General features: G+C 43.2%; 1 protein-coding gene across 2 annotated transcripts in view; it reads right to left on the reverse strand.

The window, feature by feature from the left end:
- The window catches only part of TSPAN12 (tetraspanin 12), a 136,459-nt gene extending 123,083 nt beyond the window's left edge, over positions 1-13,376 (reverse strand). Inside the window, exon 1 of one of the 2 annotated variants that reach the window (XM_066591828.1) lies at positions 13,218-13,376. The gene's annotated coding sequence lies outside the window, so the exon portion shown is untranslated. Of the gene's footprint in view, positions 1-12,915; positions 13,041-13,217 lie in introns of those variants that run through there. The other variant, XM_066591829.1, reaches the window with a different exon arrangement.
- Between the last annotated feature and the right edge of the window lie 841 nt (positions 13,377-14,217).

The raw sequence follows: 14,217 nt of genomic DNA on the forward strand, positions 1-14,217 counted from the left end.
CGCAGCTCTTCTGTGCGGTCCACTGCCGATTCCAGCCTCCTGATTGGCTGGAATCGGCACGTGACGGGGCGGAGCTACACGGAGCTACACGGAGCCCCATAGAAGACTGCAGAAGACCCGGACTGCGCAAGCGCGGCTAATTTGGCCATCGGAGGGCGAAAATTAGTCGGCACCATGGAGACGAGGACGCTAGCAACGGAGCAGGTAAGTATAAAACTTTTTATAACTTCTGCATGGCTCATAATTAATGCACAATGTACATTACAAAGTGCATTATTATGGCCATGCAGAAGTGTACAGACCCACTTGCTGCCTCGGGACAACCCCTTTAAGTGAATTTTGAGCTACAATCGTTGCATGTAAATGGGCTTTTCGACTGCAGTGTTTATATACAGTGCTATGTAGAAGCCAAATAAGATAAAAGTTGTAAAGTTATTATTCAAACTCTACTGCAAGACTCATTGTCAGCCCAAAATACAGTTATTTATGTGAAAAACATTTTCACCTGAAAGGTGTCCATAGCCTCTAAAGGGACCTGTCATGCACGTTATTCTGTTCTCATTGAGGACAGCATAAAGTAGTGACAGGCATGCTGATTTCAGGCGTCTGTCACTGAGGCCTTATTTTCAGCCATAAAAAACGTCGGCCAAAAATTGTGGCCATCTGAAGCACTGGATTCCAATGCATTCGTGCAGATGGTCGATTTTCCAGCATGTAAAATCGTCTGGCCGGAAAAGATAGCACATATGCTGCCGATTCCGGACGGATGCTTCTAAGCAGCTGGAAAAGATAGGTCTTGCCCTGTCTTTTGGTTGCGATCAGCCAGCAGTTCTTATAGAAACTTATGGGAGCTGCTGGCAAGGAGAGGAAGAGGGCCTTTAGCATCGGCTAGAGCTGCTAAACTACCTCCCCCTCCCTTTGCCTGTAGCTATGGGAGCTTCTATTAATGCGATCAGCTGGCAAAGGGAGAGAGAAAGAGTCCCGGACGACAGAATTCGTGTTAATGGGCGAAAAAACGCAAGATTTAGCTGAGACCAGATCACAGCTTTCTCTCCTTCATACGATTTTTGGGCGCAATGTGGGCTGCCGAAAACCACAACGACCCTGTGAATAAAGCCTTATGGAGCAATTTGCAGTGTTTTTTTAAGAATTTGCAGTTGATTCTGCAGCAACAGATGAGTCGCACTTATTCATGAGGTGCTGCTAGCCCTTCCCACCTGCCTGATTTACCATTTTCTAGCAATTACACTGCTAACTAAGAAAACTTTCAATCAGGGCATGTGGGCGGGGCTAGCAGCACCTGTGAATAAGCTGGACTCTTCTCTAGCTAGGAGCTGCAGAAACAAGCTGTAAAATCCTGAAAAAACCACTATACATTACCATATAAGCGACAGCCCACTGAAATCAGTATATCTGTTAAGGCACCTCCTGTGCCACAGAGTGTTAAGGCAGCAGAAATGCGGTCCTAAGCTCTTGCTCATGACCTGAAGGTTATGAGTTCAATCCCCGTGTGGTTCAGGGAGCCGGCTCAAGGTTGACTCAGCCTTCCATCCTTCCGAAGCCAGTAAAATGAGTACCCAGTTTGCTGGGGGTAATAAATAAATTACCTGAAAGCACTGCGGAATAAGTTCGCGCTATACAAATAACAAGATTTATTTACTTTATACTGCCTCAGTGAGGACAGCTTAATGTACATGAATGGTTCCCTTTATTACTTCAACAAGTTTACAGCATACTGTTGGGTGCAGATAGTTCTCTCTCTTCCCTCCCTTATGCCTTCCCATCTTTCTTTTGTTTTTGTAACTCTGAACTTCCGAAAACAGAGTAGCTTGCTGTGCTCCGCTGTTTGCATAACTTCCAGTGTAGCTCGGCCACGCTCTACTATTTCCTGCCTCTCGGCCACCTTGTACGAAGCAGTGTAACCATAATGGCCAAGATGGGAATACCCCGGATGGTCCTATCCTTATGATAGATCGGCGGAGATTTGACTCCCAGCACCTCCTGCAGATCAACTGTTCAAAGAGTACTGTGGCCTCTTCTTAAGCCTCTAATGTCACGTTCATTTAAGTGGACAGAAGTGAGCTGCAGTACTTGGCACTGCTGTAATGCGGTGAATGGCTTTCTGCTTGGTATACAATGAAAAGACCGCGGCACTTGGCCTTTTCAAACAGCTGCTCAACGGGGTTGCCAGGAACCGGACGCCCACTGATCTGATATTGATGACCTATTATAAGGATAGCTCATCAATATTTACGTCCCATGTAACCTCTTTAAACATAAATCAAGTACATGACAAAAGAAAAAAATCTAATAGTTGCATGGCTCGGTATAGAATTTCATGTATTCTGAAACTTTTACAACTGGGATGCTAAGCAGGTTAATACAGGCAGAGATACAGAATACATTTTTCATCTCCAAAGAATTTGGTGTAAACTGCAGGAAGGGTGAAGCCACCATCCATAGGACAAATCTTAGTTCCATCAGTGATAAACAAGCTAGCATTAGCCTAACATTGCCTAACTAATCACAGACAACCCATGAGAGGCGCAAACAGCTGTTTTTGCTGAGGGAAGATTCAGCCGGCTATGCAAGAAATGTAGTAGTACATGGCAGCCATATAGATAAATCGCTGCCAACTGCTTGTCAGTGGCTTTTTGCTTTGATTCATTGAGGGCATATGCACAGGAGTTGCCCTGATGGGATGGGAGTATTTTTATTTCATACTTCTATAATATATCCCCAGGATATTCTATGAGTGTGTGATACGTGGGGGTCCCACCTGCAGCACCTTCTCTTATCAAGCTGATGGCTTGGTTCTTTCTGTAACACGGACCAGTGCAATATTGGTCTGAGAAACGCAGAATAAGGCTACATTCACAGGCGAGCGCGATATAAGGCTTGCCAACATGCGTTTTTCACAGTGTTTTTTATTTAAAAAAGGCTCTTATCATTTCTGTGAAATTGCGATCCTAATGCGCGTGTTTCATGCACATCAAAGGAACGCAAGTGCTTCCCATTGATTTAAATGGGAAACATCACATCGCACGGCATGTAAGTGTCATGCAATGTCTTTTAAGGTCCCATTGAAAACAATGGCCAAGACGCTCCATGATAGAATGTGCTGCGAGGAAAGAAAGCACTCATGTGAATAAGTCCATTCAAAAGAAAGGATTTAATATTCGAGCAAATTATGTGTGTAGCGCATCGCATAAAACTCACACGAGATTCTCACTAGTGTGAATAAGACCTGATATGGCACTTGCAAATCTGCGATTTGTATGTAAGTGCAATGCATTTTGCAAGAAAATCTTTAACAGAATCACCCAAAAATAAGACATAACCGTTCTCTCGCAACCCTTCTTCTTGCAGTGCTGCAAGTAAAAAAAAAAAATATCACACATGTAAATGCATCCATTAAAAACAATTGTTTTTTTTTCCTCTGCATCTCGCAACACAAATTGTGCAGGGAAATCGCCTGTGTAAATGCACCCTTACATAGACTTCAACGGTGAAGCCTGCAGGCAAGCCAGAATACAACTGGACATAGTAGATGCAATGTCTGTACAGAGAAATATGGTTATGCACTATAATAGTTAGAAATACATAGAAATCTTACATATTGCGATACAAGCAAATATTAAAGTTCTAACGGCGCATGCACACAACTGTATTATGGCTCTGTTTTGTATGCACTTACAGGTCTGCCATAGAGATGTATGAGCCCCTTACTACTTGTATACCCCCCCCCCCATTCCGTGTGAATTTGAAAGAGAAATAAATAGAGACAGTTTTTACTTGCGTAATATGCTGTACTCAAATACCATGTGACATGCATATTTACTGCATATTTTATACACCAGACTATAATGATGCGTATTATGTGCGTAATATGCATCAAAATAGAACACGCTGGGTTTTTTTTTCAATGTAAATCAATGGGCTTTTAGCACTGCGTTTTAGGCATCTTTCACGAAAATCGCGACCATCTGAAGCATTGGATTCCAATGCATTTGTCCGGATGGGCGATTTTCCAGTGCGTAAAATCCGCCATCCGGAAAAGATAGTGCATTCCGGACGGCCACTTTTATGCACGGCCGGAAAAGATATGCCTAGTCCTATCTTTTGCCAGAATACACCAGCCATTTCCATAGTCTCCAATGGGAGCCTATGGAAGCTGCCAAAAAAGGTAGGTGGGAGGGAGTTAAGCAGAGGCTTGCATTGCTAAAGTCTCTCCCCTTGCTAGCAGCTCCCATAGGCTGGGGATGGAGTTTAGCACGACTAGCTCTGCTATGCTCCCACCCCCTCGCCTTGCCGACAATCAGCAAGGGGTGGAGAGAGGGAGGGAGTTTAGCACACTAGCCCTGCTAAGCTCCCGCCCCCTCCCTTTGCCGGAAGCCGGCAAGGGGAGGAGAGGGGAAGGGAAGGGGGAGCAAGTCTAGCAGAGCTGAACTCTCTCCCCTCGGCTGACGGTATTCCGGGCTGCGATATATATATATGCCACAGCCCAACCTTCTGAATAGGCGAGGAAACGGGAGATGCAGCCACGACTTGGTCACGGCAGCCTCTCATTCATGCGATATTTGGCCGCAATGCGGGTGGCTGAAAATCACAGCGCCCATATGAAAGAGGCATTACATGCACAAAATAGGTGTGTAATACGCAGGCTAAATACGCTCATGTGATTCAGCCCTTATTCTGAATAATTTGTAAATATTTAATCACATCAGCGGTAAAAAATGTTGTTGCTCATGGGAACTAATTATATGTCTCGTTAAGTATATATTTTCCACTTACGCAGTAAAGCTTTATCAGTTACTAAATCTTTTCACCAGGAGACAGACCATTCTATTTAACAGGAAGCGCATGTAAGATAAAGTTCACTTAGATTAACTACTGGGTGAACTTTTCTGCTCTATAAAGTTAACAAACGTCTCATGTTACACAACACAGGATGCAAAGTAGCGCAATACCACTCACATATATATCAAAGCACATGTAGATGGAAAGCTAGCACATTGTATTAAATTGTATTATAGACATACTAAAGATACAAAAGAGCAATTTAGTCACCCATAGTAAAGCTAACTGCGGAACGTTCGCATAGAGTCACAGGTGGCAAATTTGTGCTACTGAAAATCAGTTTACATTCATCTGAATGGGGGATGTTTCTGCAAGGCCCTTTCAGATAAATAACCTCAGATCCCATTATACTTGCAGTAGAAATGTTACAGATCATTCAGTTAGGCTGCCTGTCCACGGGCGTTGCGGTATCCAACGGCGGATCTCTGCCGCCCGGGAGCAGGAGCCTGCAGATGGATCTCCACTGTCAGCCTATCTGACAGATAGCCTGACCGCAGAGAATCGCAATAATTCTCCACTCGTGGACAGGGGGGGAAGCGCTCTCCATAGTAACACTATGAAGAGCTTTCACTGCGTTCCCCGCGGCCAAATTATCGCCATGGGGAACGCAATGAAAACTTGCACGTGGACAGGCAGCCTTATTTATGGAAAAATCGATGCACGTTACAATTAAATCATCGTTTAAATGTTAATATTTAGGCCGTATTTACATGGACAATTTCCTCACGCGAGTCCTGTATTTTTGCAATACGGACAGAACTCAGATGAGAGAAGGACCCATTATTTGCTATGTTTCATACACATGGGTGATTTTTCTAAAAAGAAAAATCACAGCAGATTCTATTTTTTGTGTGATATCACCTATTATTTTCTATGGGAGCTTAAAAAAAAAAAAAGCACTACCATACAGATGTAATTTTCATGCAAATTTGATGCAATTTCTTGTGCATCGGTGTGATACATTTTACTCACAAAACGCATTGCAATCTAGGGGAAAAAAATTATGTGCAATATAGGTGTAAGTTTCTCGGACTGATCTCGCACTCACCTGTGTAAATACGGCTTCAGGGCTTATTTACATAAGTTTATATCGGTTGGGCTTTCACGCCCGGCCAATATAGGCTTCCATCTAAACAGTCCCCCCTTCCCTTTCCCGGCTCTCTGCTTCTCTCCTCCCCTGCGAGCTTAGCTCCGCGCTGTCCCGCCCACTCCCATTGCAAACTGCTCGGAGGAGAGAGACAAGAGAGTCAGTGAGGGAAAGGGGGAGCTGCTTAAATGGAAGCGTATATCAGCAGGCCGTGAAGACGCTGGCCTATATACTCTCATGTAAATAAGTCCTTAGGCCTTAGTCAGACGGGCGTTTTTTCCCGCGATTTGCGGATCGCATGACGGATGCGCATCCGCAAATCGCGTGACAGGGGCTGAAAAATCGCCCGAAAATACTGCTCCTAGCTGCGTTTCAATAGAAACGGGCCGGAACTGTCCAGCGCATTGAATTCAATGGAGCCGGCAATACAGCCGGCTCCATTGAAAGCAATGCGCTGCGGGCGATCGCGGGATGAATTGTCGGGAAGGGCTTAAATATATAAGCCCTCCCCTGCAATTCATCCAGAAATGTGTAAAAATAAAAAAATATATATATACTCACCTGGTCCCGGCAGACGGAGTCCAGCATGGCCGGCCGGCAGTTCTCCTGAGCTGCTCTCTCTAGTATTCAGCAGCTGGGGATTTAAAATCCCCGCCTGCTGAATGAGCTGTCTCTGATTGGTCACAGCCTGACCAATCAGAGGCAGCTCTCACTCACACTCATTCATGAATTCATGAATGGGTGAGTGAGTTCTGCCTCTGATTGGTCACAGCCAGGAGAACTGCCGTCCGGCCGCGCTGAACTCCGTCTGCCGGGAGCAGGTGAGTATATATTTTTTTTATTTTTACACATTTCTGAATGAATTGCAGGGAAGGGCTTATATATTTAAGCCCTTCCCGACAATTCATCCTGCGATCGCCCGCAGCCCATTGCTTTCAATGGAGCCGGCTGTATTGCCGGCTTCATTGAATTCAATGGGCAAACATCGTTCTTCTCTGCCACAGCTGTTACAGCTGTGGCAGAGAAGAATGATTTGTCTTCTATATGTTCTCAATGGGGTCGGCGCTGCTGCCGCCGGCCCCATTGAGCGCATGTAGAGAAGAGAACAGGAATCGCAGATCGCAGATAGGTGCAATCTGCGATTTCTGTTCTATAATTTATTGGACGAGCGCATAAAAAGCGCTCATGTGTCCGATACCATTGCAAAGCAATGGTTTTATAAAATCGCCGGACGCATGCACATGTGCAAATCGCGCGAAAAAACGCCCGTCTGACTGAGCCCTTAGGGTGTATTCACACAAGTCATTTTCACATCCGATTTCTGTGTGTTGTGAGATACATAGAAATCACACGTAAAAAGAACCCGCTATTTAAATGGGTAACTTTTCCCTAGCAGGGCTGCTGAGAGATTGAAAAATCTCAGCATGTCCTATTTTTGAGCCATTCTGTTCAAGAGTCGCTCATTATTCCCCATGAGAGCAAAAGATGAGAGCTGCACTTGCAGTTACAAGCGCCGGTGACGTCATGTGAAATGGTTTAAAAGTAAGGTAACCTTCTAAGGGCGCGGCCCTTTTTTTTCACTTTCGTTTTTTCCTCCCCCCTTTAAAAAAATCATAACTCTTTGATTTATCCATCGACGTAGCTGTATAAGGGCTTGTTTTTTGCTGGACGAGTTTTAATTCTAAGTGGAGTGAAATGGAAAAAAACCCCAGAAATTCCGCCATTTTTGGGAGTGTCTTGTTACTACAAAGTATATACTGAAACAAAAATGACCTGATAACTTTATTCTTTGGGTCAGTACGATTACTACAATACCAAATTTACAATACCGATAAGCAGAGGTCCGCCTGCGGCCGCTAATCCCTAGGTAAGCCAGCCATGTGAACAAGATTTGTCAAAAATCGTGTCCACATGGGATGGCCAATCCGTCGCGGCACAGCCAGCAGAAGCTGGCGCTGCAGCGCGGATTCCCCGGCCGCAGCATGATCTTTTTTTTCACTATTGCAGCCGCACTGCTCTCTATTGGAGTGCCGGATGCAATGGAAAATCATGTAGCCAAGCCACTCCGAAATCCCGCTGCGGCAAAACCGCAAGATTTCCGTCGGGATTCCGCCCTTTGAGAACCCAGCCTAATGTTTTTATTTTTTCATCGATATAGCTGTGCAAGGGCTCGGTTTCGGTGGGACGTCCTGTAGTTTCCAATGGTACCATTGTGGAGTACATACGACTTTTTAATTGCTTTATATTACAATTTTTCTTAGATATGGGGTGACAAAAAAAAGCACAATTCTGGCGTTCTTTTTTTCCAGACAACATTCACTGTGCGGAGTAAATAATGCATTACTTTGATAGATCAGACTTTTATGGAAGCAGTGATACGAAATATGTATTTTTAGTTTATCATTTAGATTTTTTTATTACAAATGTGGCAAAAGTTTTTTGTTTTTTTTTTTACTTTATTACCTTTTATTTTTTTTTATATTTAGTAAAACTTTTTTAAACTTATTTTTACTTTTTTTTAGTCCTCATTGGAGACATGAACATGCGATGCTTTGATAGCTCCTGCAGTATGATGTAATGCCATAGCATTAATCATACTGCGATCAGACAGGCATTCTATCAAGCCACCCCAAGGGCATAGCTTAATAGGCATTCTACTATGACACCCCTGGGGCCTTTCAGATGGCCTTTGGCTGCCATGACACCCTCAATCTCATCGCAGGGGGAACCCTGGAACATCAGCCAGGGGATTTAAATGCCGCTGTGAGAATTGGTGGTGGCATTTAAAACGTTAACAGCTCCGATGAGCCGCACGGCTTATCGGAGCTGTTGCAGATGGGTGCCGGCTGTAAGAAACAGCCAGCACCCGCAATCTCTCTTCTTAACGCCCCGACGCTGCAGGACGTAACTGTACATCCTATAGCATTAGGGATTAAAACCTAAAAAAATTATGAAATTTTAACCTGAAATGCAACAATAGTCTGAATTTATTATTTCAACCAAAGGGCTTTTTTTCCCCTGAGAACACATGAAGGACTGCTGCGCTGCAGCACATAAAGCAAATTATGGTTTGAAATTGTATACAAACTATTCCTACAGATGTCTCAACTTTTGTAGGTAATTTTGAAACCCTTAGAATCTGTATATCCACTGTTGGAACTGACTACATTTCAACTCCCTCTAGGGACAGTTTTGCTCTTTAGGACAGAAAAAGTCAAATAACCAAAGAAGACAGACAGACAACTATAACCCTTAGAAGTGCAGGTCTGTCCTACAGAGAGATCTCCAAGTATTCTATACCATCAAAAGTCGCTTGGAAACTGGAGGAAACACAGACATGAAGAGCTCTGGCAGACCAAAGGCCACTACAAAATTAGATGACAAGCTTTTGAGAGTCAACAGTTTGTGTGATCGGCGCCTTATGGCATAATATCTTCAAGCACTGCTTAATACAGCACAAAATAAAAAAGTTTTCATTTCAACTGTGAAGAGCAGACTTCTATCTGCAGGTTTGACAGTTAGAGTATCAGTAAGAAAGTTTCTTGCTAAAATTGGAAAAATTGAGGTGTTCTAAAACTTCTGACTGGTAATCTATATGTTGACAAATATAGAGTTATTTTGCATCTGACACTAGTAAGTAAAAAAAAAAAAAATCTTTCCATAAACCTTTTAAAACAACAAATACTAGGAGCCATCACACTAAGGGCTCAGTCACACTGGCGTTTTTAACGTGCGTTTTTCCGCACATCAAAAAATTTGCACTAGATAGAACCAATGCTTTTCAATAGCAGCGCTCAATTATATATGAATTCATGAAGCCCTTTTGAGCGGATAAATGCTGCTAGCATGAATTCATGGATGGGTGAGTGCTGCCTCTGATTGGCTGAGCGCAGGACCAATCAGAGGCAGCTCTCAGCTGTCATTCAATAGCTGAGAGCTGCCTCTGATTGGTTGGAGTGCTTAGCCAATCAGAGACAGCCCATTCAACAGGCGGGGATTTTAAATCCCCGCCTGCTGAATACTACTCAGAGCAGTACAGGAGAAGAGCCGGCTGGACGTTGCTGAGCCCTGGCAGCTACAGCGAGGTGAGTATAGAGGTTTCTTTCCCCAAAAAACACAGTAAAAGTGGCCAAAAAAGGTGTATATACCCCCAAATGGTACCCATAAAAACAGCTCCTCAAACAAAAAACAAGCCCTCACAGAGCTCCATCCATGGAAAAATAAAAAGGTTATAGGATTTTGAATGCAGCGATCTAGAAAAAAAATAATTCCCCCCAAAAGGTTTTTTTGTGGAAAAGTGAAAAAAAACAACAAAAAAAGAAGAATTTTGGTATTGTTGCAATCATACCGGCCGGTATTGTGTCATTTATGCTACATGATTAACGCTGTATAAAAAAAAAACAGGCAGAATTTATGTGTTTTCTCTCCCCGCTGGCATAAAAAATAAGTAAAAGTTTTACAATATAGTTTATGTACCCAAAAACGGCACTAATAAAAACTACAGTTCGCCACTCAAAAACAAGCCCTCATACGGCCGCATCAACAAAAAAGTTAAAAAGTTATGGCTTTTAAAAAGTGGAAATGAAAATCCCCCCAAAATCATTGCGTCCTAGTGCCCAAAATAGGCCATGTCCTTAAGGGGTTAACATTAAGTTAAAAATGGCTGTCCCTCTAGTTGGGATCTGCACAAGTTGGTAAAGGTAATTATCTTTAAGTATTGTAATTGTCTATAACATAAATATCATTGATTATATAACTACTATAGAAAAAACCCGGTGCTGTTCACATCTGCGTCAGCAGCTTCATTGTTTTTGAAGGAAGAACAGTGATGCAAGCAGCATTTTTCTTTCCCGTCATAACAGACAGCATGACAGATATGGAACTATTCCAAGGTTTTCATTTATTAAGATTCACAAATAGTCATACTCATCATTAATAAAGAGCTGAATTGCTGTTTGCTCGTTTAAGGCCCCTACTGTCTTGGGGTCTCTGCAAATTTCAAGAAATCAAAAAATAAACCGCATCACAGACTTTACTATTGAAATATGCAATTAATGTTCAGTCTTTATTTAATAACATTGTGCACAGGTTTCAACATAGTAGAGTATATTGTGTTTAGCAAGCTTTCGGACCATAAGTGTTCTTCATTGGGCTATGGAAGAACACAGAATTTAAAGAAAAGTTAAGACCAAGCCCCCCATCCTGGAGAAGGTAAGTGTAAAAAAGATCATGTTCATAGTCCGTGGAGATGCCATTGAGTGTGCACACACTGCACTTACCTGGGGCTGTGCTCCCCTTTTCACTCACTTACCCTCTCCAGGATTGGGGCTGGGTCTTTCTTCCTCTTTACATCCCAAATTATTCCATAGGCCGATGGAATTCACTTATGGTCCAAAAGCTTGCTAAACACAATATACTCTACTATTTTGGAACCTGTGCACAATGTTATTAAATAACGACTATATTTATTGCTTATTTCAAAAGTAAACTTTGTGGTGGAGTTTATTTTTTAACTTCTTGAAAGTTTTCGTTTATGACAGAAACTACAATGTGCATGTGAACAGAACCTAACAAAAAGATTGTGGGTGAATTAAAGAATCCAGCCCTAGACGGCTAGAAGCCTCACTAGCACTGACTATTGTCACAGCCAGTGCTTCACTACAGGCTCTGCCAGCATAGCTGGAGTTCACACTTTTGGAGAGATTTCATCAATTCTTCCCTATTAGAAGCACGGCTTCTCCCTGACATAGTCCAACTATAGGGCTGAATGCCATTATAGAGAAAAGCCCACCAGTTTACAGCTCACTCAAAATAAAAGGAAATCAAAAAAAGTTATATAACTCAAACATCAGTCTCTTACAATAAAACACTGACTGGTATGGGGGTCCAAGTACACAGGAAAAAGTAACACGTGACATAATTGGGAAGAAATTATACAATTTATTACAACGCTTCTTTCTAGTAATGGGCATGGTTAATTGTATAATAAAATATTATTACACATGGACGTATTCTGGACTTTTCTTCTATTTTTGTGAGAACATGTCTCCTTTGTGACACGTGTTTATATGACTGAAGTATATGGTGACAACCTCTAGGCTGGGTTCACACAGGGCAAATTTACCGCAGTTTTGCTGCCGTTTTTCCGTTGCAGTTTTGCCTCAAAAGAACCGCTTCTGCGGCAAAACCGCTTAAAGCTTATTTTTGTCTTGCGGATTTTGGGCGCTTTTTCAGCTTGGAAAATCCGCAAACGTTTTCCCCCAGCACTTTTTACTTTTTGCAGCGTGTTTTAGTGCGGATTTTGCTGCATCCATGGAGGTCTATGGACAAAGAAGCCCTTTGGAAAATTTCAAAGAATTGACATGCTGTGTCTTCAAAAACCGCGCCGCAGCAGCATTTCCGCACTGCGACAGTGCGGAAAACTTCCGTCCCGTGAGAACAGCTTTTTGCCAAACACATTGACTTTGCCTTGTACTGTAAATGCTGCAATTTTTTTGCTTCTGCGGATATGCAACAGCAAACTGCACCAAATTCGCCCCGTGTGAACCCAGCCCTAGAGTGCTGTGAAATAGGTTGATGCTACAACATCAATGAGAAAATGTCTCTCAATGTATCAAAAACATGTTGTACATTTACAACACTTCTGTATCCATGAAAATGTAGCAAAATATTCTATGCATAAGTCAAAATGCAATTATGTCCGTGTGAGCCCGGCCTTAGAGTATGGAGACAGAACTTAGCAGAACATGAGAAATGAGCCAAATAAATGACCAACTTGTCTATTCAGCTTGTGCCTACATAACCTGAGATCTGTTTTCATGCCTACGGTGTCTATGAAGTTTTTGATATTCCCCACCACTTAAGAACCAGTAGTCCACTCTATCAGTCACTCCGGCTACAAACAATGCAGACTGGACTAGTTGACATCCACAGTGATGTTAGTGCACACACAAGATGAGTAGGGTTACCTGGACTTGGGTGCCGTGCAGAGTGCCCGCTGCTGCTGTCACACTCCAGCCCTGCTGTGCTGGGAATGTGAGAATAGATGGGCTGTACACAGTTTAGGAATGCTGGATCCTCCAGCCAGGGGCTGTGACCTGCAGCCATTTGTGTCTGTGCAGCTGTGTGTCAGAGTACAAGCCGAGACACTTCTGCAGCACTGAGCTCTCATTCATTGCTCCTCATTACAATGCACCATGTACATGCAGGGACTGGCACAGGACTTTGGAACTTTGTGACATGTGACAGCTCCCCAGTCCTCCACAATTACCTTAGAAGAGTGCTACAAGAGCTCTGGGCTTCTCTCCCACACATCTCTAGCATGTGAGGCTCAGGGTCTCTTCCTGGATGTAGCAGAGCCGCCCCTGTGTCCTGCAAGGCTCTCAGCTGCTCTCAACTCTTCTGCCAAGTCCCGACTAGCTGGGGAGCGGAGTGCACGGCGCCTGCGCAGCCTTCCTCCCACAGTCATTGTTGGGTGCTGTCAGACATTTGATAAGTGCTAGGAATAACTCACCCCAGAATTCATGCCTCTAACTGGGCACAGCACTGTTTTCCCACAGCACTATTTTCACATGCATGCACATGTTTCAGAATACTGACTTCCAGGAATAGCTTCCTAAACTGGCACTGGAAAGGAGTTTCTTAAGTTTATTCTTGCATGGTGTGATGGTGCTGTGCCTACCCTGGGTGATAATATTCATCAAAGAATGGGGAAATTAATAAGTGACACAACTAAGGAAGTCATCACTCAAAGCATCACCGCATAATCCAGAGGGAGATTTACTAAAGGGAAGATGTTCTCAGCAACCAGTCCGGCTGGAAGAGCAGCTTTAATTTCATGGGCTATAACCCCTCCGCAGTCCAGTAATAAGCCATTTAACGCAATCCAATAAAACAAAAAGCATCAGCTGTCTGAGGGCTCGTTCACATGAGCGGCTTTAGGCAGCGGATCAGCGCATAACATGCAGTGAATTTAGAACCCATTGATTTCACTGGGTGCGTCACATGAGCCTTTTTTGTTTACGTGATGTGCAACCACGTGCAAAAATACAAAGCATGACCTATTATATTGCACCGCAAGAGGCCATTGGGCTGCATAAATGTGCATAATATATGCATAAAGCCTGCGTATTCACAGCGCATATATGCATGAAATCAAGGTGATTTTGTGCGCATTTGTTTTTTTGTGTGTGCACAAACACACGTGCATTTACACACAAAAACACACAGGAGCAGGTGAAATATGCAGGAAAAAATGCACTTCAGTCGTG

The sequence above is a fragment of the Eleutherodactylus coqui genome, chromosome 2, assembly GCF_035609145.1.
Source record: "Eleutherodactylus coqui strain aEleCoq1 chromosome 2, aEleCoq1.hap1, whole genome shotgun sequence".
NCBI classification, from domain to species: Eukaryota; Metazoa; Chordata; class Amphibia; order Anura; family Eleutherodactylidae; genus Eleutherodactylus; species Eleutherodactylus coqui.